Source organism: Macaca nemestrina, chromosome 3, assembly GCF_043159975.1.
Source record: "Macaca nemestrina isolate mMacNem1 chromosome 3, mMacNem.hap1, whole genome shotgun sequence".
NCBI lineage: Eukaryota > Metazoa > Chordata > Mammalia > Primates > Cercopithecidae > Macaca > Macaca nemestrina.
Genome location: NC_092127.1, coordinates 173050882 through 173073061, shown reverse-complemented (window position 1 = coordinate 173073061; position 22180 = coordinate 173050882). Strand labels below are relative to the sequence as shown.

The window sequence follows — 22180 nt, the reverse complement described above, 5'->3', positions numbered from 1 at the left end:
CTTAGACCTACATAAAGGGAGAGCATTGGAGAAGGAATAAATGAAGGTAAAATAAAATCTTTTATTTTTTCATTCTTAATTGATCTGACAGATAACAGTTTGTTTAAAGTAAGAGTAACAATGTCTTGGGAGATTAGAGCATAGAGACAAGTGAAATGAATGGCACCAATGTAATGAGGGATGGGAGGAAGTGGAGTTGTTCTGTTGTTGTAAGTTACCTCCACTACACGTGGAGCAGTATAATGTTATTTGAGGATGGAGGAAGAGTAGGTTAAAATGTATATTGAAAACTCTAGGAGGTCAGGTTGGGGAAGATGGTGGAGCAGGAAGCACGAGTAATCTGTCTGTCCATGCAGGCAACAATTGCACTGGCAGGATCTGTCTTACTAACTACTTCCTGGAGTCTATTGAAGGCTTGAAACTTCTAGAGGAAGGTTTGGAATGTAAGTTGTGGTTAATTTCTGTCAATTTCAGCACTTAGCACAGTAGCAACTATCTATCCCTCACTGCACATCTGCAAGGCAGGCAGCAGTGCATAGGTTCCTGAAATAGCTTACAGTTTGGGGGGTTGAGCAAAAAGGAATTAGTCCTTCAAATATCAGTACTCTGTGCTCGATCGCTGAATGTCAATGTTTTTTTGTTTTTCGTTTTTTGGGGTTTTTTTGACAGAGTCTCGCTCTGTCATCCAGGCTGGAGTGCATTGGTGCGATCTCAGCTCACTGCAGCCTCCGCCTCCTAGGTTCAAGTGATTCTCCTGCCTTAGCCTCCGGAGTAGCTGGGATTACAGGCGCCTGCCACCACACCTGACTAATTTTTGTATTTTTAGTAGAGATGGAGTTTCACCATGTTGGCCCAGGCTGGTCTTGAACTGCTGGCCTCAAGTGATCCATCTAGAAAGTGCCAGGATTACAGGCGTCAGCCACCAGGCCTGGCCCTGAATGTCACTTCTGAACACAAAAGTTCAGAGAGCTACAAAGAGGTGAGTGGCCATTATTGTTGCACCTACCCCCATTTGTTGCAAACTCCTCCAGCTCAAGTGACTCTGGGGAATTTAAAAAGACAGCACCTTTCCCTCCCTACTTCATTTTTTTCTTTTTCTCTCTTCTGGACCCAGAGATAAAAAAAAATGACATTAAAAACAACACATATAAGAAAAAATAGAAAGTGACTAAACATGCCCAGGGTAAGGCCCAGAAAAGACCTGAGAAGACCTTAAGTTTACACCTCAGGTTGACTCTTGGCCCAGAGACAAACTACAATAATTAAAAATAAATAAACAAAAACAATAAGAAAAACCAGCAAACCCTGGGAACAAGGAGAATCTGATTTCCAGAGTTATCACATTATTGAATTCAAATGTTTGGTTTTCAACGACCAAAAAAAAAAAAAAATCATGAAGCATATAAGGAAACAGGAAAATATGGCCTAGTCAAAGGAAAAACGGTAAACAGAAACTGTCCCTGAAACAGACTTGATGGCGGATCTACTAAATTGTCTTAAACATGCCAAAAAAAAAAAAAAAAAACCTAAAAGAAAAGATGAAGAAAGTCAAAAGTAGTGTATGAACAAAATGGAAATACCAATAAAAAGGTAGAAGAGCTAAAAAGAAACCTAAAAGAGAGTCTGGAGCTGAAAAACCCAGTAACTAAAATGAAAATGTCACTGGAAGTATTCAAAGGGAGATTTGAACAAGTAGAAGAATGAATTAGCAAATTTGAAGATTAAATAATGGAAATTATTGAATCTGAGAAATAGAAAGAAAAACAACTTAAGAAAAGTAAACAGATCTTAAGAGACTTATGGGACACCATTGTGGCAGGCCAGGTTTCCATTAGCAACCAGAACAGTTTCCACTAACTGTTTACTATAATTATGATGAAGTCATAAGTTAAACATTAAAGAACTGGAGAAACTGGGGCCTGAGTATTAGGGCTGAAGTAAGAAAACAAACCCATTAAGATCCAGCCTGGGTTTTCTCAGACCCTAAAGTCTGGTTCAATAATAAAAGCATTCTTACATATACACCTTGTACCAGGCCCCACTTAAGATTAAGAAACTTTCAGCTGGGTGCAGTGGCTCACGCCCGTGGTCCTAGCACTTTGGGAGGCCAAGGCAGGCTGATCACTTGAGATCAGGAATTCAAGACCAGCCCTGCCAACATGGTGAAACCCATCTCTACTAAAAATACAAAAATTAGCCGGGTGTGGTGGCACGTGCCTGTAATCCCAGCTACTCGGGAGGCTGAGGCAGGAGAATCGCTTGAACCCAGGAGGCAGAGGTTACAGTGAGCTGAGTGCACCATTGCACTCTAGCCTGAGAGACAAGAGCGTAACTCCATCTCAAACAAACAAACAAAAAAAACAGATTAAGAAACTTTCCAAGACTTCAGAGAAAGCTTCCCAGACCCTAGACCCTAGTTAAAGATTAGATACAGAGTGAATGAAACACTTGTGCTTGTAGATACGATTCCACATGTAGCATGGAGCTTAAAATATGTATCAGCAGTAGAAAAAAACTTGTAACTTTGAGTCGGTCTGGTGAGTTACTCTGACCTTCTCCCTGTAACTAGTTGCAGAAATAAACTCCCTTCTTTCTCAGCCTGTCTGCATCTTGTTATTGGATCATAGAAATGAGCAGCCAGAACTTGTTCTGTCCAGGAACAAATCTGGCGACTCCACAGGGATGGATCTGTGCTCAGTGGCCGGTGGCTTGTAAGTCAACAGTCTTCGGGAGACTCCCAACAGCTGCCAGGTAAGGTTTGTCCTGGGGAGTCTCCCAAGGACCTTCCGGGATGCAAAGACCCCCTGTCTCTCTATTACTGGGGAACAACAGAGGCTGGGAGTGGAGCTGCTCAAAGGGTTAAGTAAAACCTGATCGAAAGCCGGGAGTCTATTGTTTTCTCTATTTGAGCTCATGTAGCCATTTTTTTCAGTACTGTTGAGGAAACAATAGGACTCCTTTGTATACCGGTCATGGTTAATACTGAGTGTCAACTTGATTGGATTGAAGGATACAGAGTGTTGATTCTGTGTGTGTCTATGAGGGTATTGCCAAAGGAGATTAGCATTTGAGTCAGTGGGCTGGGAAAAGCAGACCCACCCTTAATCTGGGTGGGCACAATCTAATCAGCTGCCAGCGAGGCTAGAATACAAGCAGGCAGGAAAATGTGAAAAGAGAAAACTGGCCTAGCCTCCCAGTCTACATCTTTCTCCTGTGCTGGATGCTTCCTTCCTGTGAACATCGGACTTCAAGTTCTTCAGTTTTGGAACTCAGACTGGCTCTCCTTGCTCCTCAGCCTGCAGATAGCCTATTGTGGGATCTTGTGATCGTGTGAGTTAATACTTAATAAACTCCCCTTTATATATATATATATACACACACACACGCACACACACACACACACATATATATATATTCCATGAGTTCTGTCCCTCTAGAGAACCCTAATTAATACACCTACTTTACAAAGTTAGAGGACCTATTTGCATTTGTTCGTGGAAATTCATTCGTTCTGTTGGTCTGATATGAAGTTTAGAGTACTCAGTATGGGCAACACTGCGTCTATCCTTACAAATAGTCCTCCCGGAAGGGTTGTGTCCCATTGGAAGCACATTGGTTATCCACCAGTGACAAGAAGAGTTAATCTTCTGTTTTAACACATCTTGGCCAATGTATGTTTTGGGGTCTGAGAAATGGTAGCCAGTTTTTGGATCTTTAAAATTTTCATACCATTTATCAATTAGAATTGTTCTGCCAGAGGTCAGGCAAATGAGGTGAAATACCTTATTTCCAGGCATTAGTGATGCTATAGAAAAGGGAAAAAAGCTAATGGTGCAATGCACTGCTAAGTCTGTCCTGACTCACAAGGGGAGGAAGAGAAAAACCTCTGAAACCCAACTTAGTGAATAGTTAATGAATACCCAAACCCCACAGTGGTTACTGCCGCAGCTCAGGAAAGAGAGGGAATGCTGCCCCTAGAGTACAGGAAGGCAGCAGGGCTACTGTCTCCCTCTAAGACTAGGCAAGGTACTAATTTTGGCCAGGAAGTCACTGAGTCTGGAGCAGGGCAGTTCCCACTATAATAATATTCAGTAGGAGTCAATCAGCAAGGAGCTCCAGCCAACATTATTGGACCTGTAATACCACTGTATTTGCTACCCAGTGCCCACCTGGGCAGATGTGCAGGCTCTCCTAAACATTATGCTCGCTGCAGATGAGTGGCAGCTGGTTTTAAATAAAGCGAAGGAAGAGGCGCAATGACTTCATGATGAAAATTCAGACAACACAGATCCTGATGGGGCAATTCCCCACAGGGACCCTAACGGGGATATTGTAGAGGACATACATCCCACTGTAGCTAACCCATATACTACGTTCATTTCTCTTCCTGGAGATTATAATGGTTTACAGTGCTGGATTTAAAAGATGCTTTCTTTTGCATACCCATAGACACAGAAAGTCAACTGTAGTTTGCCTTTGAATGGGCAGATCTTGAAGTCGCAACGTGGTTTCAGTATCATTGGACTGTGCTCCCACCGGGATTTAAAAACTCTCCAAATATATTTGGGGAAGCCTTGGCTTGAAATTTAAAGAATTTAAAATTGGAAAATGGTGTGTTGTTACAATAGGTGGGTGATTTACTAATACCTAGCCTCCCTGAATGGGAATGTCAGAATAATACCATTAAAACTCTGAACCACCTAGCAACCTGTGGGTATAAGGTTTCAAGCAAAAAGGCTCAAATATGCCAACAAACTGTGGCATACTTAGGTTTTCTCTTACAGAAGGGAACCAGAGCTCTAACAGTGGAAAGGTAAAATGCAGTTGCTTCCATTGCAGCACCCACTACCAGAAGGTAGCTGAAAGAATTTCTAGGCATGGCCGGGTTTTGTTAGATCTGGATTCCTAACTATGAACTACCAATGAAGCCACTATACAGTCTGTTAAGGGAGCTAACAATGATGCCTTTGACTGGGAGCGAAACACCAGCACCCATTTGGACAACTGAAATGTAAGTTAACCTCTACCCTATTCCTGGGGATCCCAAATCCTCATAAGCCCTTTCAATTGTACATGCATGAGAGACTGGGTCTAGCACTTAGGATCCTTACACAGAAATTAGGAGAAATATTGCAATCAGTAGGCTCAGTTTCCTAAACAACTGAATAATGTAGCCAAAGACTGGCCCTGTTCAAGGGGGGTCACTGCCACCTGCCTACTATTAAAGGAGGCTGAAAAGTTGACTTTGGGGATAGCCTGTCACTGTCTATGTGCCTCACCAAGTACCAGTGTTACTAGAACAAAAGGGAGGCTACTGACTGATAGTGGGCAGATTGAGCAAATACCAGGCCACACTCCTAGCTGAACCCACAGTAAAATTGCAGATTACCAGAGCCTTGAACCCAGCTACTTTACTTCCCTCTACCGAAGAGCCAAAAGAACTTATGCAAAATGTTTACAAATTATTGACTAAGGTGTTTTCCAGTCACCCTAATTTAAAGGACACAGCCCTGCCATATGCACACTGGACATTGTTCATAGATGGGAGCAGCCTGGTAACCAACAGAAAAAGAAATGCTATATATGTCATGGTAACATTTTCAGAGGTCACAGAAGCCAGGACTTTACCACTAGGAACCTCTGCACAGAAGGCAGAACTGATTGCCCTTATGACAGCCCTACACTTGTTCCAAGTAAACAAGGCACTTGGAATAAATTGGCAACTCAGCATGGAGACCACAGTCTTCTGGACAGACTGAAAGGAAAATCCAACACTAAAAACAGTTATTGCCAAACCGTGCCAGGAAACTCAACCAAAATGAATTCAGGTACTCGGCATTGCATTGCTCTGGGTAAGAATGACCTCCCCAGATGTGGGATTAGGTTAAGTCCTATGAAATGATATAGGAGAGACCCTTTACTGCTAATCCATCTTGGGTTACTAGGGTGCCCCTTAATAAAAAGTCAACCATTAAACATTGTGTTACTCACTTGGGACACATTCTTAACGTTTTGCATAAGCTTGCTTTCAACAACAGCATTATGAACTCAGCAGAGCCACACCACTCATTCCAGTCCTGTGATCAAGTACTGCTAAAGAACAGATGGGAACGGGCCCAACCCGGCAGCTACAGGAGAAAAGGAAAGGGCCCTAATGGTGCTGCTAACCGCCAGTTCAGCACTGAAACTGGCGGGCATCAAGCCATGGGTCCACTACACACGGTAAAGAAGTTCCTGCCAAAAGAAACGTTCGCAACAGAGGACCCCAAGATAGCCAAATGGGAGGCAGAACCCCTTGAAGGCCTAAGATTTCTGTTCAAAAAATGATAGGATTTTTCTTTATAGTATTTTTTCTTACTTCATCTTTTGTTGTTTCTTTCTGTACTCCTAACCTATTCCTACAATGGTGTATTAGTTCGGACTAACACTGCTATAAAGATACTACCTGAGACTAGGTAATTTATAAAGGAAAGATGTTTAACTGACTCACAGTTCTGTATGGCTGGGGAGGCCTCGGGAAACTTACAATCACAGCGGAAGGTGAAGGGGAAGCAAGCATGTTCTTCACAAGGTGGCAGGAGAAAGAGAGAGAGCAATTCCCACACTTTAAAACCATCGGCTCTTGTGAGAACTCACTCACCATCATGAGAACAGCATGGAGAAAATCACCCCCACGATCTAATCACCTCCCATCAGGTCCCTCTCTTGACACATGGTGATTTCAATTGGAGATGAGATTTGGGTGAGGACACTGAGCCAAACCATATCAAACGGGCATAAGACTATGCAAATAGGTTACAGCAAGACTCATGCTGGGTCTGTGGTCTATTACCCCTCTCTAGAACCAAGGCACTGCTTTGGTGGGTCTCCCCCATACAATGAAAAGATTAGGTTTCTTTATAGATCTTAAACAATGAACAGGTTGCAGGTGACTGGGGTAACTAGAAAAAATATTTCAGAATGGCCTATAAAGAAAACTTCAAATGATCACAGGTTCCTCCTTGAGCTGCAGTTAAAACCGATTCCTGATAACTCAGGAAACACTGTTTTAGCTTTTAAGGATATGCACCAACAGATCAAGGCAATCTCTAGTCCTGCACTGTCTCTCAATGAACTGATAGCATCTTGGTTTGATGGGGGACCTTCCTGTGGCAGAAGATTCTTGTTGTCTTAGGTGTCCTCCTCCTGGGCATAAGTATAACATTATGTTGTGGACTATATTTTTTGTTTGTTTGTTTGTTTGTTTTTGAGATGGAGTCTCGCTCTGTTGCCCAGGCTGGAGTACAGTGGCATGATCTCGGCTCACTGCAAGCTCCGCCTCCTGGGTTCACACCATTTTCCTGACTCAGCCTCCTGAGTAACTGGGACTACAGGCACCTGCCACCACACCTGGCTAATTTTTTGTATTTTTAGTAGAGATGGGGTTTCACCATGTTAGCCAGGATGGTCTCGCTCTCCTGACCTGGTGATTCGCCCGCCTTGGCCTCCAAAAGTACTGGGATTACAGGCGTGAGCCACTGTGCCTGGCCATTGTGGACTATATTGTTATTGTATGCTGTTCCAAAGCATTCCTTGAGCTCATAAGATCATGTTTCAACAAGCACTGCCTTTGAGTCCCCGAAGCTGAGAACATTACTGATGCCAAATAAACATCTTCTATTCCAGTGCCCCTGACAATGACCCTGTCCAGCAGGAAGTAGCCAGAGAGAATACATTGCTCACTTTCTCTTAGTTTGTCACATCATAGTTTGCACTCTTGTACTAATCTTTTAACAAATCAGTGCTTGGGAAATTAACTAACATGATAGAAATCATGTAAAAATTGACAGTGGGGATTGTGGTGAGCTAGGTTTCCATTAGCAACCTTTACTATAATTTTGATGAGTGCACAAGTTAAACATGAACTTATCTTAATATTAACTTCCTCCATACTATGTGTGGAATTGCAACTACAAACAGAAGTGCTTCATTCAATCTATATCTAATCTTTAACTACGGTCGCAGGTCTGGAAAGCTTTCTCTAGAGTCTTGGAAAGTTTCTTAATCTTAAGTGGGTCCTAGTGCGAGGTGTATGTGTAAGAATGCTATTATTATTCTTTAGGGTCTCAGAAAACCCAGGCAGGGTCTTAATGGGTTTGTTTTCTCATTCCAGCCTCATACTGAGGCGCCAGTTTCTCTAGTTCTTTAATGTTTAACTTCAGCATTCATCAAAACTCTAGTAAAGGGTTAGTGGCAACTTACTGTTCTTGTTGCTAATGGAAACCTGGTCTGCCTGCTACACCATTGAGTGGACCAATATACACATTATGGGAGTTCCAGAAGGAGAAGAGAGAAAGAAAAGGGAAGAGAGAATATTTCAAGGAATAAAATCTGTAAACTTCCCAAACTGTACTTCATGAAAGTCTCTTCATCAAAAGACATTATCAACAGATTAAAAAGGCAACCTACAGAATGGGAGTAAATATTCACAAATCATAGCTCTGATAGGGGATTAATATCCAGAATATATGGGGAACCCCTACAATTCAGCAACAAAATAACAAAAAACCCGATTTGGAAATGGACAAAGGACTTGAACAGACATTTCTGCAGAGAAGATATCCAAATGGCCCATAAATACATAAAAAGATGCTCAACATCACTAATCAGTAGGGAAATGCAAATCAAAACCACAATGAGAAACCACTTCACACCCATTGGATGCCTATTATTCTTTTAAGAAAGAAATCAGCAACTGTTGTAAGGGGTGTGGAGAAATTGGAAACCTGTGCATTGCTGGGGGGCAATGTAAATTGGTCTGACCACTGTGGAAATATGTAGAGTATAGAGATTCCTCAAATATTAAAAATAGAATTACCTTATGTCTTAGTCCATTTTCTGCTGCTAGAACAGAATATCACAGATTGGGTAATTTAGAAAGAACAGAAGTTTATTTGACTTACAGTTTTAGAGGCTGGAAAGCTGAAGAACATGGCATCATCATCTGGCAAGGGTCATCCCACGTTGGAAGACTAAAGGCAGAAGCAAGGGCATGAGACAGAAAGAAAAAGGGGCTGAACTCCCACAGTAACTCACTTTGGCACTAACAGCATTAGTTTATTCATGAGGGTAATGCCCTCGTGACCTAAACACCCCTTAAAGGCCCCACCTCCAAATACTGTTACAATGGCAACTAAATTTCAACATGAGTTTTGGAGGGGGCATTCAAACCATAGCACCATGTGATCCAGAAATTCTATATTTGGGTATATATGCAAGATAATTGAAAGCAAGGACTCAAAAAACAGATATTTGTACAAGAATGTTTATAGCAGCATTATTTACAGCAGCCAAAAGGTAGAAACAATCAAAGTGTCCACTGGCAGTGGAATGAATAAACAAAATGTCATATAGGTATAAATGGAGTATTATTTAGCCTTAGAAAGGAATGAAATTCTGACACATGCTACAACAGGGGTGTCCAATCTTTTGGCTTTCCTGGGCCACATTGGAAGAAGAAGAATTGCCCTGGGCCACACATAAAATGCACTAACGCTAACAATAGCTGGTGAGCTGGAAAAAAAAAAAAGGTTCATGTACAAATCTCATAATGTTTTCAGAAAGTTTACGAATTTGTATTGGGCCGCATTCAAAGCTGTCCTGGGCCTCATGTGGGCCACGGAGTACAGGTTGATCAAGCTTGTGCTACAACATATATGAATCCTGAAAACATTATGCTAAGTGAAATAAACTACACACAAAAGAACAAATATTATATGAGTTCACTTCTTTAAACTACCTAAAGTAGTCAGATTCATAGGCGGAAAGTAGAATGGTCGTTGCCAGGGGCTGAGGAGAAAGGGCGAATGGGGCATCGTTTTAATGGGCACAGATTTTCAGTCAGGGAAGAGTGAAAAAGTTCTGGAGATGGATGGTGGTGACAGTTACACAACAATGTGAATGTACTTGATGCCACTGAATTGTACATTTAAAAATGGTTAAAATGGTAATTTTATTATTTGTGTATATTTTACCATGATAAAGCATCTTGGGAAAAAATATTAAAATGGTTGCCTCCTTAAAGACCTAAAAGACAAATAGTCTGTGGTTGCCATTATATCTCCATTTAGATTAACCATCTGGCCTCTGCAAAATTCAGACAGATCATGGAAAATGGCAGTGGATTATCACAGACCTGACCTATTATTTTAACAGTATCTCCAGTTACAGTTTCTGTTCTAGATCTATCTGTGTTAGAACAAATAAGCACGGAGTCAGGTACATGATATGTGGCCAATGATTTGGCAAATCCATTCTTTCTCTATTCCTATAAAACATAGAATCAGAAATGATTCATGTTTCTTTGGAATGCACAACAATGTTCATTTACAGCTTTGTCCCAGAGCTATGTTAACTCTGCTGTCCTCTGTCATAACATAATCTGAAGAGACATGGACCAGCTGGAGGTGCTGCAGAATAAATAGCACACTGGTCCAGGAAATTGATGACATCATGTTAGTTGGACCAAATAAACAAGAGTGGCTAGGAGGTTGAAGGTCTTGATAATTCACAGGCACTCTTGATGGAAATAAACCTTAAAGATTCAGAAGCACACTGCATAGGTAAATTTTGAAAAGTCTGACTGTCTGGGGTATGCTAGGACATCCCCTACAAAGTAAAGGAGAAATTACTGTATCTTGTAGTTCCCATCACAAGAATGGAAGCACATTGTGTGCTCAGTAGGCCTCTTCAGATTCTGTAGGCAATGTATTCCCAGAAGTGCACTTCCAGCTCACATACTGGATGACACAATGGTTGCTATTTTTTGATGGAGCCCATGGCAGGAAAGGATTCCACATCAAGTTCAAGCTTCAGGGCAAGCAGCTGGCCTCTTGGACTACATAATCCAGCAGACCCTATGCTATGAGGAATATCAGTATTGTGAAAAGATGACATGTGGATTTTATGACAAGCCCTAAAGGAAGAATCACAACATAGATCCTGCATAAAAGCCATACCATGGCAACAGAGAATTATACACCTTCCAAAAAATAAATGTTGGAATACAACTAGGCCCTAATAGAGACAAGTGCCTCACTATGGAGACACCAAAACTATCTCTCATGAGCTAGGCTCTATCACACCCACCAAGCGATAAATTAGGATGGGTCTAGATGGAAGAGGAACATCTAGTATTCAACATCAATAAAACCAGAGGGCACAAGCAAGCCGAGTGAGCAGGTAGCATGCAGGTAGCTCATGTCATCCACCACTGTTACACAGCCCGTCTTCCCCAGCTCTAAGAATATGCGGGAGCAGGTTTGTACCAGTTCATAAGAGTTTCTTGTTAAATTTTCAGGAATCTTGCAAGCCTGTTGATGCCACGTTGGTAGGTTAAAATTCACCATAAGTACTTACAGAATGGAAAGTAGTTAATACTACAAATTGGATCTTTTTTTCTCCTTTTCAGAAGGCTACTTGCTAAATATTTACCACCACATCACTGCTCAGCTCACATCCATGACTACATGGGGATCTAAAATGACGAGTTGATGTAAGAGCTTGATTCACAAATGGCTCAACTTGGTATATTGGTACAAGCTAGAAATAGATGATGGCTGTACAACAGCCCCACTCAGGATAGTCCTGAAAGGTAGTGGCAAGGGGAAATCCTCCCAATAAGTAGTATTCCAGGAAGTCCACTTGGTCAGCCATTTTGTGTGGAAAGAGAAGTGGCCCTGCAGTTAAATAGACACTCAGGGACTCATGGGCAGTGTGATACAGCTCAGCCAGGGTCTTGGAAAGTCTTGGAAGGTGAACACTTGGAAGATTGGTGGGCAACAAGGGCTATGAACATATGGAAGTAAATGAACTTATGGAAGTGAGCACAAAGTGTAAAGATCTTTATTCAGATGTCAGTGCCCATCAGAGCATCCATGACATAAGAGGCACTGGAAAAAATAAATAAATAAAATCAAACCAAAAAAACTACATGTCATTTTACTGGTAGCAGCCAGCCTCCATCATCAATATGAGATTCCATATGCTATTGTGTCAGACAAAGTGACTCATTTAGTATTAAAGGAGGCACAGAAACAGGAACATGATCACGAGATTCAATGTTCATATCACGTAGCAAGAAGCTGGTCCTGAGAGAAGCACCAGATCAGAGACAGTGCCTTATGAGATGGCTCACCATCCCTCAGAATGCAGTGCACTTTCTAAAGGAATGACCTTTACATGGTGCTATTTCCCCTGTAGGTAGAATACATAGGTCTAGGAATCAAGGAGTAAAAGTGAGAGTACACTTATTTTCCTTCACTCGCAATGGTTCATTTCAGGAATTTGTGCTTTCCATTCTTGAAACTCCAAGTTTGTTTTTTTGTTTGTTTGTTTTTTGTTTTTTTGTTTTGTTTGTTTGTTTGTTTGAGACGCAGTCCCTCTCTGTTGCCAGGTTGGAGAGCAATGGTGCAATCTTGGCTTACTGCAACCTCCACCTCCTGGGTTCAAGTGATTCTCCTGCCTCAGCCTCCTGAGTAGTTGGGACTACAGGCACATGGCACTATGCCCAGCTAATTTCTGTATTTTTAGTAGAAATGGGATTTCACCATGTTGGCCAGGATGGTCTCTGTCTCTTGACCTTGTGATCCACCCGCCTCAGCCTCCCAATGTCCTGGGATTACAGGCATGCGCCACTGCGCCTGGCCAAAACTCTGAGTTTTTTAACAATTAAGAGTCCGAGTTCTTAAGGAATACGTCCACAGAGATTGTGACCTGAGTTCTTGAAGTTTCTCACACCAAAAGGCCAGGACAAGAAGAAGAATTACCATTCTGGCAGAAGCAAATGGCCCCCATCACCAGAAGGAGGTAAAGCTGCTGATACACAATAAGGATGAGAAGGAAAAACATGTTTCCCCCCAGGTGATCCATTTGAGTACCTTGGTATTCTGTTGAGCAATGTTGATAGTAAGCAGACAAGTGTAGCAGCGACAGCCTGACAAAGACATAGTTGACCAGGGACTCAGATCCTTAGGAGTTGATGGTCTGGGTCATACTTACATATAAACCACCAGGACCAGCAGAGGTGCTAGTCAGGCTTAAGGATCAAATAGACGGCTAGTAGTACAGGAAGACAATGAGTATTAACTGTAGCACTGAAATCTACTATAGCGGTGCTATCTGTGGATGATCTCACTCACCTTCATCCTCTTAGCTTTCCCCAGGGAAAAGGTGCTCCAGAATTCTGGAGAAGCTGTTCCTAAAACTTATACAAAGAAGTGGCTCTAGGCCAGGTACGGTGGCTCACACCTGTAATCCTAGCACTTTAGGAGGCCAAGGCGGGTGGATCACCTGAGGTCAGGAGTTCCAGACCAGCCTGACCAACACGGTGAAACCCCGTCTCTACTAAAAATACAAAATTAGTTGGCCGTGGTGGTGCGTGCCTATAATCCCAGCTACTCAGGAGGCTGAGACATTGCTCGAACCTGAGGGGTGGAGGTTGCAGTGAGTTGAGATGGAGCCATTGCACCCCAGCCCAGTCTGAGCATCAAGAGTGAAACTCCATCTGAAAAAATAAAACGAAGAAGAAGCAGCAAGAAGAAGTGGCTCTAGGTAATGCAAAGATTGGACTGTAATAGATCCTGGAATGTGCCAACCAGACCTCCTTCAAGAATGAAGGACTGATTTCCTTAGCATTTGCAAGGAGTGCTGTCAGCAGACAGCCCTCAGTTGTCAGCCTCTCCAAGAATTTCCTGATCTGGAGAGAGCTACCTCATTCTAGGACACATCCCCTCCCCAGGATAGCCTGTGTCTAATGACTGATCATTATGGGAATATATGCCCGGGCCCCTCCCTTCATAATCTGGGCCAAATTGAGAGGGCTATCCCAGCTTTAAAGTTCCCTTTGGAATCAGCTTAGGCTTTTTAAAAATAACTGCATTGGCCAGTCACAGTGGCTCACGCCTGTAATCCCAGCATTTTAGGAGGCCGAGGTAGACAGATCACCTGAGGTCTGGAGTTTGAGACCAGCCTGACCAACATGGAGAAACCCTCTCTCTACTTAAAATACAAAATTAGCTGGGCGTGGTGGTGCATGCCTGTAATCCCAGCTACTCAGGAAGCTGAGGCAGAAGAATCGCTTGCACCTGGGAGGCAGAGGTTGCGGTGAGCCAAGATCGCGCCATTACACTCCAACCTGGGTGACAGAGTGAGACTCTGCATCACACCCAAACTTTATCCTCTGCCCAATACCGCTTTATTGACTTTTTCTTCCCTGGTGTGAATCCCAGGAGTCTTTCACAATAAACTTTCTGCGTGCTAATCTCAGTTTCCAAGACTGCTTCCCAAGAAGCCCAATTTAAAATACTAGGGTTGGTTTCTTCGTTTTCAACTTGAATAACCTCCTAACAAATTCTGGATGAGTTGTCAGAGAGTTTGAAAGGTTTATGTTTTCAGCTGGGCGTGGTGGTTCACACCTGTAATCCCAGCAATTTGGGAGGCAGAGGCCGGGGGATCACTTGAGATCAGGAGTTTGAGACCAGCCTGGCCAACATGGCAAAACCGTCTCTACTGAAAATACAAAATGTAGCCGGGCATGGTAGTGCATGCCTGTAATCCCAGCTACTCCGCAGGCTGAGGCAGGAGAATCGCTTGAACCTCAGAGGCAGAGGTTGCAGTGAGCCGAAATCGTGCCACCGTACTCCAACCTGGGTGACAGAGTGACACTTTGTTTCAAAAATAAAAAAGTAAAAAAAAAGAAAGGCTTATGTTTTCAGTCATTCATTCAAGAAATACTTACTTTGCACCTATTATATATTAAGCACAGTTCCAGGTGCTAAGGCTATAATGATGAAAAAGATAAAGAAGATTCCTGGGCTCATGGCATTTAAATTCTAGTAGAGGGTAACAAACAATAAGCAAGTAAATAAACAAACAGGATAATTTAATATATCAATGAATGCTATAAAAATAATATAGGGCAGTATGATAGAAAGTAATTGGAGGTGCTGGTGGTGTGAAGGACTGCATTGAAAGTGGTTTTAGGGAGGGATTCTCTTAGAAGATGGCATTGAGCTAAGACAAAATGAAATCAGGTTTTTTAAAAAACTGGGGAAGAAACTCCAGGCAGACAAAAAAGCAAGTATAAAGAGGAAAAGGAGTGTGAGTGTGTAAAATATAGGTGGCATACAGTGGCTTATTCCTGTAATTCCAGCACTTTGGGAGGCCAAGATGGGAGGATCACTTGAGGCCAGGAGTTCAAGACCAGCCTGGACAACATGGCAAAACCCCATCTCTACCCATGAAATATATGAAAAAGGTTGTAATGAATGGAGGTAGTGAACAAGATGAAGTAAACTGAGAGGAGGTCAGTGAGGGAGGCAGGAGCCAGATAGTATTGGATTTAATGGGTCATTGTAAGGATTTCAGATTTGTTCTAATTTCAGTTGGAATCCATTGGAGGATTTAAAATAAGGGAGCAATATTATCTGTTTTATTTTTCCATAAGTCACTTCAGCTGCCATTGGAGAGTCAACTATGAGGAAAGAATGAAAAAGTGGAAGCTATTAAAGTATCCAGATGAGAAATGATGGTGATAGCTACGGTCTGAATGTTTTTGTGCCCCCAAAATTCCTTTGATGAAACCTAATCCCCAACATGTCGGTGTTAGGAGGTGGGGCCTTTGGGAGGTCATTAGATCATGCAGATGGAGCCTGCATGAATGCCCTTATAGAAAAGCCTGAGAGATTCATCACCTTTTCTACCATGGGAAGAAGGCATCATGTGTAAACCAGAAAGCAAGCTCTCACCAGATATTGAATCTGCCAATGCCTTAATCTTAGACTTTTCAGCCTCCAGAACTGTGAGAAATAAATTTCTGTTGTTTACAAGCTATTCAGTCTATGATATTTTGTTATAGCAGCCTGAGTAGACTAAATCAGTGACTAAACCTAAGATGGTGGCAATTAAACAGGTAAGATGTAGTTGCACTTGGGATATACTTTAGAGGAAGAGACAATAGGACATGGCAATGTATTGTCTCGGCAGAAGGTTTGAGAATAGAAGGAAAGGAGAAAAATATAGGATGTCTGATCAACTGGGTGGATCACGTAACTATTTACTGAGATGGGGAGGACTGTGGTGAGTGGGGTTGAAGTGAATGAATCATGACTCTACTTTGGCCATACTAAATTTGAGATGCTTATTAGACATCCAAAAGTAGATATCAAGGACTCAGCTGTGTTTAATCTTAGGGTTGGAGATGTAAATTTGGAAGTCATCAGCATAAAGATGTATTTAAAAAATGCAAGTAGGTGAGATGACTTTATCCACATAGAGAAGTAGAGTGAGAACCAACCTTGGTGTTCTTGTATTCTTTCATTTGCCAGTACAGACAGCTGAAAAGTATTAACCACCAAAACCAGCAAAAATGACAGAAGAACCAACCATCCAAACCACGTCCTTTAAGTCAAGAAAAATCAACATCTCAAGAAAAAAAAATCTTAAATGTTTCTAAGAAGCCAGGTGTGTTAGGCAAGATTGTGGCCCATGATCTTCATCCCCTAGGGTTTTACCTGTAATACTATGTTATAATTGCAGATGAAATTGATGTCACAGGGCCGGGCACAGTGGCTCATTCCTATAATCTCAGCACTTTGGGAGGCTGAAGTGGGAGAATCACTTGAGTCCAGGAGCTAGAGACCAGCCTGGGCAACATGATGAAACCCTGTCTCTACAAAAAATAAAAATTAAAAAAAAAATTGGGCATGGTGGTGCATGCCTGTAGTCCCAGCTACTCAGGAGGCTGAGGTGGGAGGATCACTTGAGCCTAGGAGACAGAGGTTGCAGTGAGCTAAGATTGCATCACCATGCTCCAGCCTGGGCAACAGAGTGAGACTTCATCTCGAAAAAAAAAAAAAAAAAAAGGAATTGATGTCACATGTCACAAACTCTGAGATAGAGAGGTTTTCCCAGATTATGCTGGTGGGCACATGTAATCACATGGACCTAGAAAAATGGAAGAAGGCAGAATAGTCAGTCAGGGAGATGTGATTGATGAGGAGGTAGGAAAGATTCAAAGCAAGAGATGGACCCAACCCAGCATTGCTGGCTTTGAAGATCAAGGAAGGAGCCATGAGCAAAGAAATGAGCACGACCTCTAGAGACTGGGAATGACCTTTAGCTGATAGCCAACAATGAAACAATCCTACAACCACAAGAAACCAAATTTTGTCAACAATCTGAATGAGCAAAAAAACAAGATTCTTCCCTGGAATTTCCAGAAAGCAACATAGCTCCGCAGACACCTTGGTTTGAGCCTGGTGAGTCCCCTGTCAGACGTCTGCCTCACAGAACTGTAAGATATTTAATTGTTTATTGTTTTAAGCTGCTAATGTATAGCAATATGTTATAGCAACAATACAAAACTAATACAGAAATAAGATGGGACAGAACATGGATTTGGAATAATGGAGGCCATGGGTGATCTTTATATGAGTTGTTTCAGAAGAGCGATGGCAATGAAAACTCAAATGAAGTGGGTTGAGTAAATTAGAAACAAAAATAGTTGTGTCACTTAACAATGAGGATACTTTCTAAGAAATGTATTGTTGGGTGATTTCCTTGTATGACTGTCATTGAATGTACTTACACAAACCTAAATGGTAGGGCTTATTGCTTCTAGGTGACGAACCTATACAGCATATTGCGTACTGAATGATGTAGGCAATTGTAACACAATGGTAAGGATTTGTGTGTATAAACAAATCTAAACACAGAAAAGGTACATTCAAATTATGATAGTATAATCTTACAAGACCTCCCTTGTATATGCCATCCATTGTTTAGCAAAATGTTATGAGGTGCACATCTGTACACATAGACAATTACTTCAAGGGAGGCAGAGACATGACACAGAGCAACAGTTTAAACCATGGGTTCTGATACACAGTCCAGGCCCTAGAGAAAGTGTTTCACGTTGGTGAAAAATAAGATTGGGTTCCCATAGCAAGAAGGGATGTGTATTAATATGGAGCACTCTTAGGCTACCTGGGGATTGCCAGACAGGTCTACTGCTAATATATGAGGGATCTGGGGAAAGGACATAAATGAATGCTCAAGGCCTGTGCATACTTCCCTGTATGGATACACAAGCATAATTGTAATGGTTGTGGTCTAGGATCCTACAGGCAGAGACTCCAAGTGGCCACATTTCCTTGGCCCTAAAGACACCTTGCCATGTGAGTGAGTAGAGCTTCAGGCCTGAGGAGAGCTACAGTGGAGCCCTATAGCCCAGATCTCATGGCAGGAGCCCTGGTCACCTGGGTCTAAGGGAGGTCCTGCGCCAGGTTCTGGTAATATGTGTCAGTTTCTTCCCCTCTGATGATAGTTGTGTATAGTGTGCAGTAGGAAACTCAGGGAAGCGTCTTGTTACCAGTGCCATACAGGTGCTACGTTAACTGGGAGACAAGTAAGAAGAATGGAAATCTATAAAGAAAACAGAAAGGAATAGAAAATGAGGAAGGCAAACCCATTAGACTGTGAGAGACAGAAGAGGGACCGTATGATACCCACGTTTGAATTCTCAATAAAATGCCTTGTTAAGTGTATGGGACAGCTTCACTTTCCATTCCCAGCTTTATGTACTTTGCAGACACACCTTCCTCTTGCGAGAAGTACCAGGAAGGAAGATATCACTATTTCTGTAAACTCAGTGAGAGCCTGACATTCATTGGTCCATGTTTCTCAGTTGGATGTGATTAATGAGTCTCTCTGTGGCCTGGTCTTCTGGCTCTTGTTCTATTGGATCTGCACAGCCACAAATGGAGTCCATTGTCTTTTTCCTACTTGTCAGGGTAAGCTTGCCAAAGTAGAGCACTTATTCCCACCTCCTGTTCCCACAAGAGGGAAGAAATGTTAGCCCCACTATCAGTCTCAGGTCCAAGATGCAGTTTTTTGTTTTGTTTGTTTGTTTGTTTTTAAGACAGGGCCTCACTTTGTCACCCATGCTAGAGTGTAGTGGCATGATTTCAGCTCACTGCAACCTCCACCTCCCCGGTTCAAGCAGTTTTCCTGCCTGCCTCCTGAGTAACTGGGATTACAGGTGTGTGCCACCATGCCTGGCTAATTTTTTGTGTTTTTAGTAGAGATGGCATTTTGCCATGTTGGCCAGGGTGGTCTTGAACTCTTGACCTCAAGTGATCTGCCCCCTCTGCCTCCCACAGTGCTAGGATTACAGGTGTGAAGCACTGCACCCAGCCCAAGCTATAGTTCTCTAAAAGCCAGTTTCTAAAAAACCAATTCACCAAAGTTGATGCACTGAATGGCCCAGTCTCCAAGTCGTTAGAAGTCTGATTTGAGTCTTTTCTACAACTTCTATGTCTCTCCTTAACATGTTTATGCTTTCTTCCTAACTTCCTGGACGTATCTGTGATTGCTATAATAATTTAATACCACTGCCTACTAATTTAATCATCTATGTCATTTCCAGGTCCTCCAGGTCCATTTACAGGTTGATTATTTAAATCCTCATTATGAGTTATATTATTCTGCATCTTTCATGCCTGGCAATTTTATTTTCCAGTTTTGTGGAGATAAGATATATAAATAAAAATTGTATGTATTTAAAGTGCACAACAGAACGTTTTGATATATGTATATATGGTACAAGGATTACCACAAGCTAATTAATATATAAATCACTTCAGATAGTTTTGTGTGTGGTTAGAAGACTTGAGATCTACTCTCTTAGCAAATTTCAAGTATATAATACATTATTATTAACTATAGTCACCATATTGTACATTAGGTCTCCAGAATTTATTCATCTTATAACTTAAGATTGCACCCCTTGACCAACATCTCCCACATTTCCCCCACCCACAGCTCCTGGCAACCACCATTCTACAGTCTGCTTCTATGAGTTTGACTTTTTTAGATTCCGTATATAAGTAAGATGATGCAGTATTTGTTTTTCTGTGCCTGGCTTATCTCAGTTAACATAATGTCCCTCAGTATCATCCATTTTGTTGCAAGTGACAGGAGTTCTTTCTTTTTTAAGGTTGAATGATGTTCCACTGTATATGCGTGCACCACATTTTTTTAATCCATTCAACTGTTGATGGACACTTAGGTTGATTCTGTATCTTGGCTATTATAAATAGTGCTGCAGCTAACAATGGAGTATTTTATTTCCTTGGATGTATACCCAGAAAGGAGATTGCTACATCCTATGGTAGTTCTATTTTTAATTGTTTGAGAAAACACCACATTGTTTTCCATAATGGCTCTACTAACTCACGTTTCTACCATCAGTCTACAAAGGTTCCCTTTTGCCCATATCCTCACCAACACTTGTTATTTTGTCTTTTTGGTAATAACCATACTAACAGGTGTGAGGTAACAGCTTGTGTTTTTATATTTGGGTTTTCCTGATTATTGAATATTATGTTGAATACCTTTTCATAAATACCTGTTGGCCATTTATGTGTCTTCTTTGGAAAAATATCTCTTAAGATCTTTTATTCATTTTAAAATTGAATTATTGGGTTTGTTTTTGGTTTTTGCTACTGAGTTGTATGAGTTCCTCATATTTTTTGGGTATTAATCCTTTATCATATATATCAGCAGTCTCCAACCTTTTTGGCACCAGAGACCAGTTTTGTGGAAGACCATTTTTTCATGAACTGGGCTATGAAAACTTTTTCTCGAATTTTTTCAGGATGAAACTGTTACACCTCAGATAATTAGGCATTAGATTCTCATAAGGAGAATGTAACTTAGATCCCTTGCATGTACACAGTTCACAATAGGGTTTGCACCCCATGAGAATCTAATGCCACTACTGATCTGACAGGAGGGGGAGCTCAGGCAGTAAAGCTCATTCACCTGCCACTCACCTCCTGCTGTGTGGCCTGGTTCTTAACAGGCCACAGACCTGTACTAGGGGGTTGGAGATCCCTAGTATATATGGTTTGCAGATATTTTCTCTCATTTTGGAGGTTGTCTTTTCATTTTTTGATTATTTCATTTGCAGAAACTTATACAGAAACTTTTTAGTTTGATGTAGTTTCACTTACTTATTTCCGTTTTTGCTTTTGTTGCCTGTGCTTTTGGTATCCTGATATTCAACAAAAATTGCCAAGATAAGCATCATGGAACTTTTTCCTGTGTTTTCTTCCAGGAGTTTTACAGCTTCAGGTGTCAGGTTTAAGTCTTTAATATATTTTTACTGCATTTTTGTGTTAGATAAGGGGCCAATTTCATTTTTCTGCATGTGGATATCCAGTTTCTCAACACTGTTTATTGAAGAGACTATCCTTTCTTCATTGCATATTCTCAGCACCTTTGTCAAACAGTTGACTGTATATGTGTGGGTTTATTTTTGGGCTCTCTGTTCTATTGATATATGATTTTATGCCAGGATCATATTGTTTTGATTAAGATAGCTTTGAAATCAAGGAGTGTGATGCCTCCAGCTCTGTTCTTGCTCAAGATTACTCGAGCTACTCAGGATCTTTTGCCATTCCATATTAATTTTAGGATCATTTTTTCTTTTTCTGTGAAAAGTACCTTTGGAATTTTGATAGGAATTGCACTGAATCTGTAGATTGATGATATGATTTGACTCTGTGTCCCCACCCAAATCTCATTTCGAATTGTATTCCCCATGTGTTAGGGAGGGACCTGGTGGTTGGTGATTAGATCATGGGGGCAGTTTCCCCCATGCTGTTCTTATAATAGTGAGTTCTCATAAGATGTGATGGTTTAAAAGTGTGGCACTTCTGCCCTTGCTCAGTCTCTCTCCTGCTACCATGTAAGACGTGCCTTGCTTCCCTTTTGCCTTCCACCATGATTTTAAGTTTCCTGAGGCCTCCTCAGTCATGCAAAGCTGTGGGTCAATTAAATCTCTTTTCTTTATAAATTATCCAATCTGAGGTAGTTCTTTACAGAACTGAGAAAATGACTAATATAATTGCTTTGGGTAATATGGGTATTTTAATAATATTAATTCTTCCAATTCATTGATATGGGATATATTTTCATTTATTTGTCTTCAATTTCTTTCACTAATGTTTTAAAGTTTTCATAAATAGTTCAATAGTATATATAGTTCACTTCCTTGGTTAAATTTATACTTAATTATTTTGTCCTTTTTGTTACTATTATAAATGGGATTGTTTTTAATATCTCTTTTTCTAACAGG

The 22180-nt window shown here is 41.4% G+C and overlaps 1 long non-coding RNA gene across 1 annotated transcript in view; it reads right to left on the bottom strand.

The window, feature by feature from the left end:
- Positions 1–8942: 8942 nt before the first annotated feature.
- Positions 8943–22180, bottom strand: part of LOC139362224 (uncharacterized) — a 37442-nt gene continuing 24204 nt past the window's right edge. The window contains exon 3 of the long non-coding RNA XR_011620646.1: positions 8943–9011. This is a non-coding gene — a long non-coding RNA (uncharacterized lncRNA). The remainder of the gene's footprint in view (positions 9012–22180) is intronic.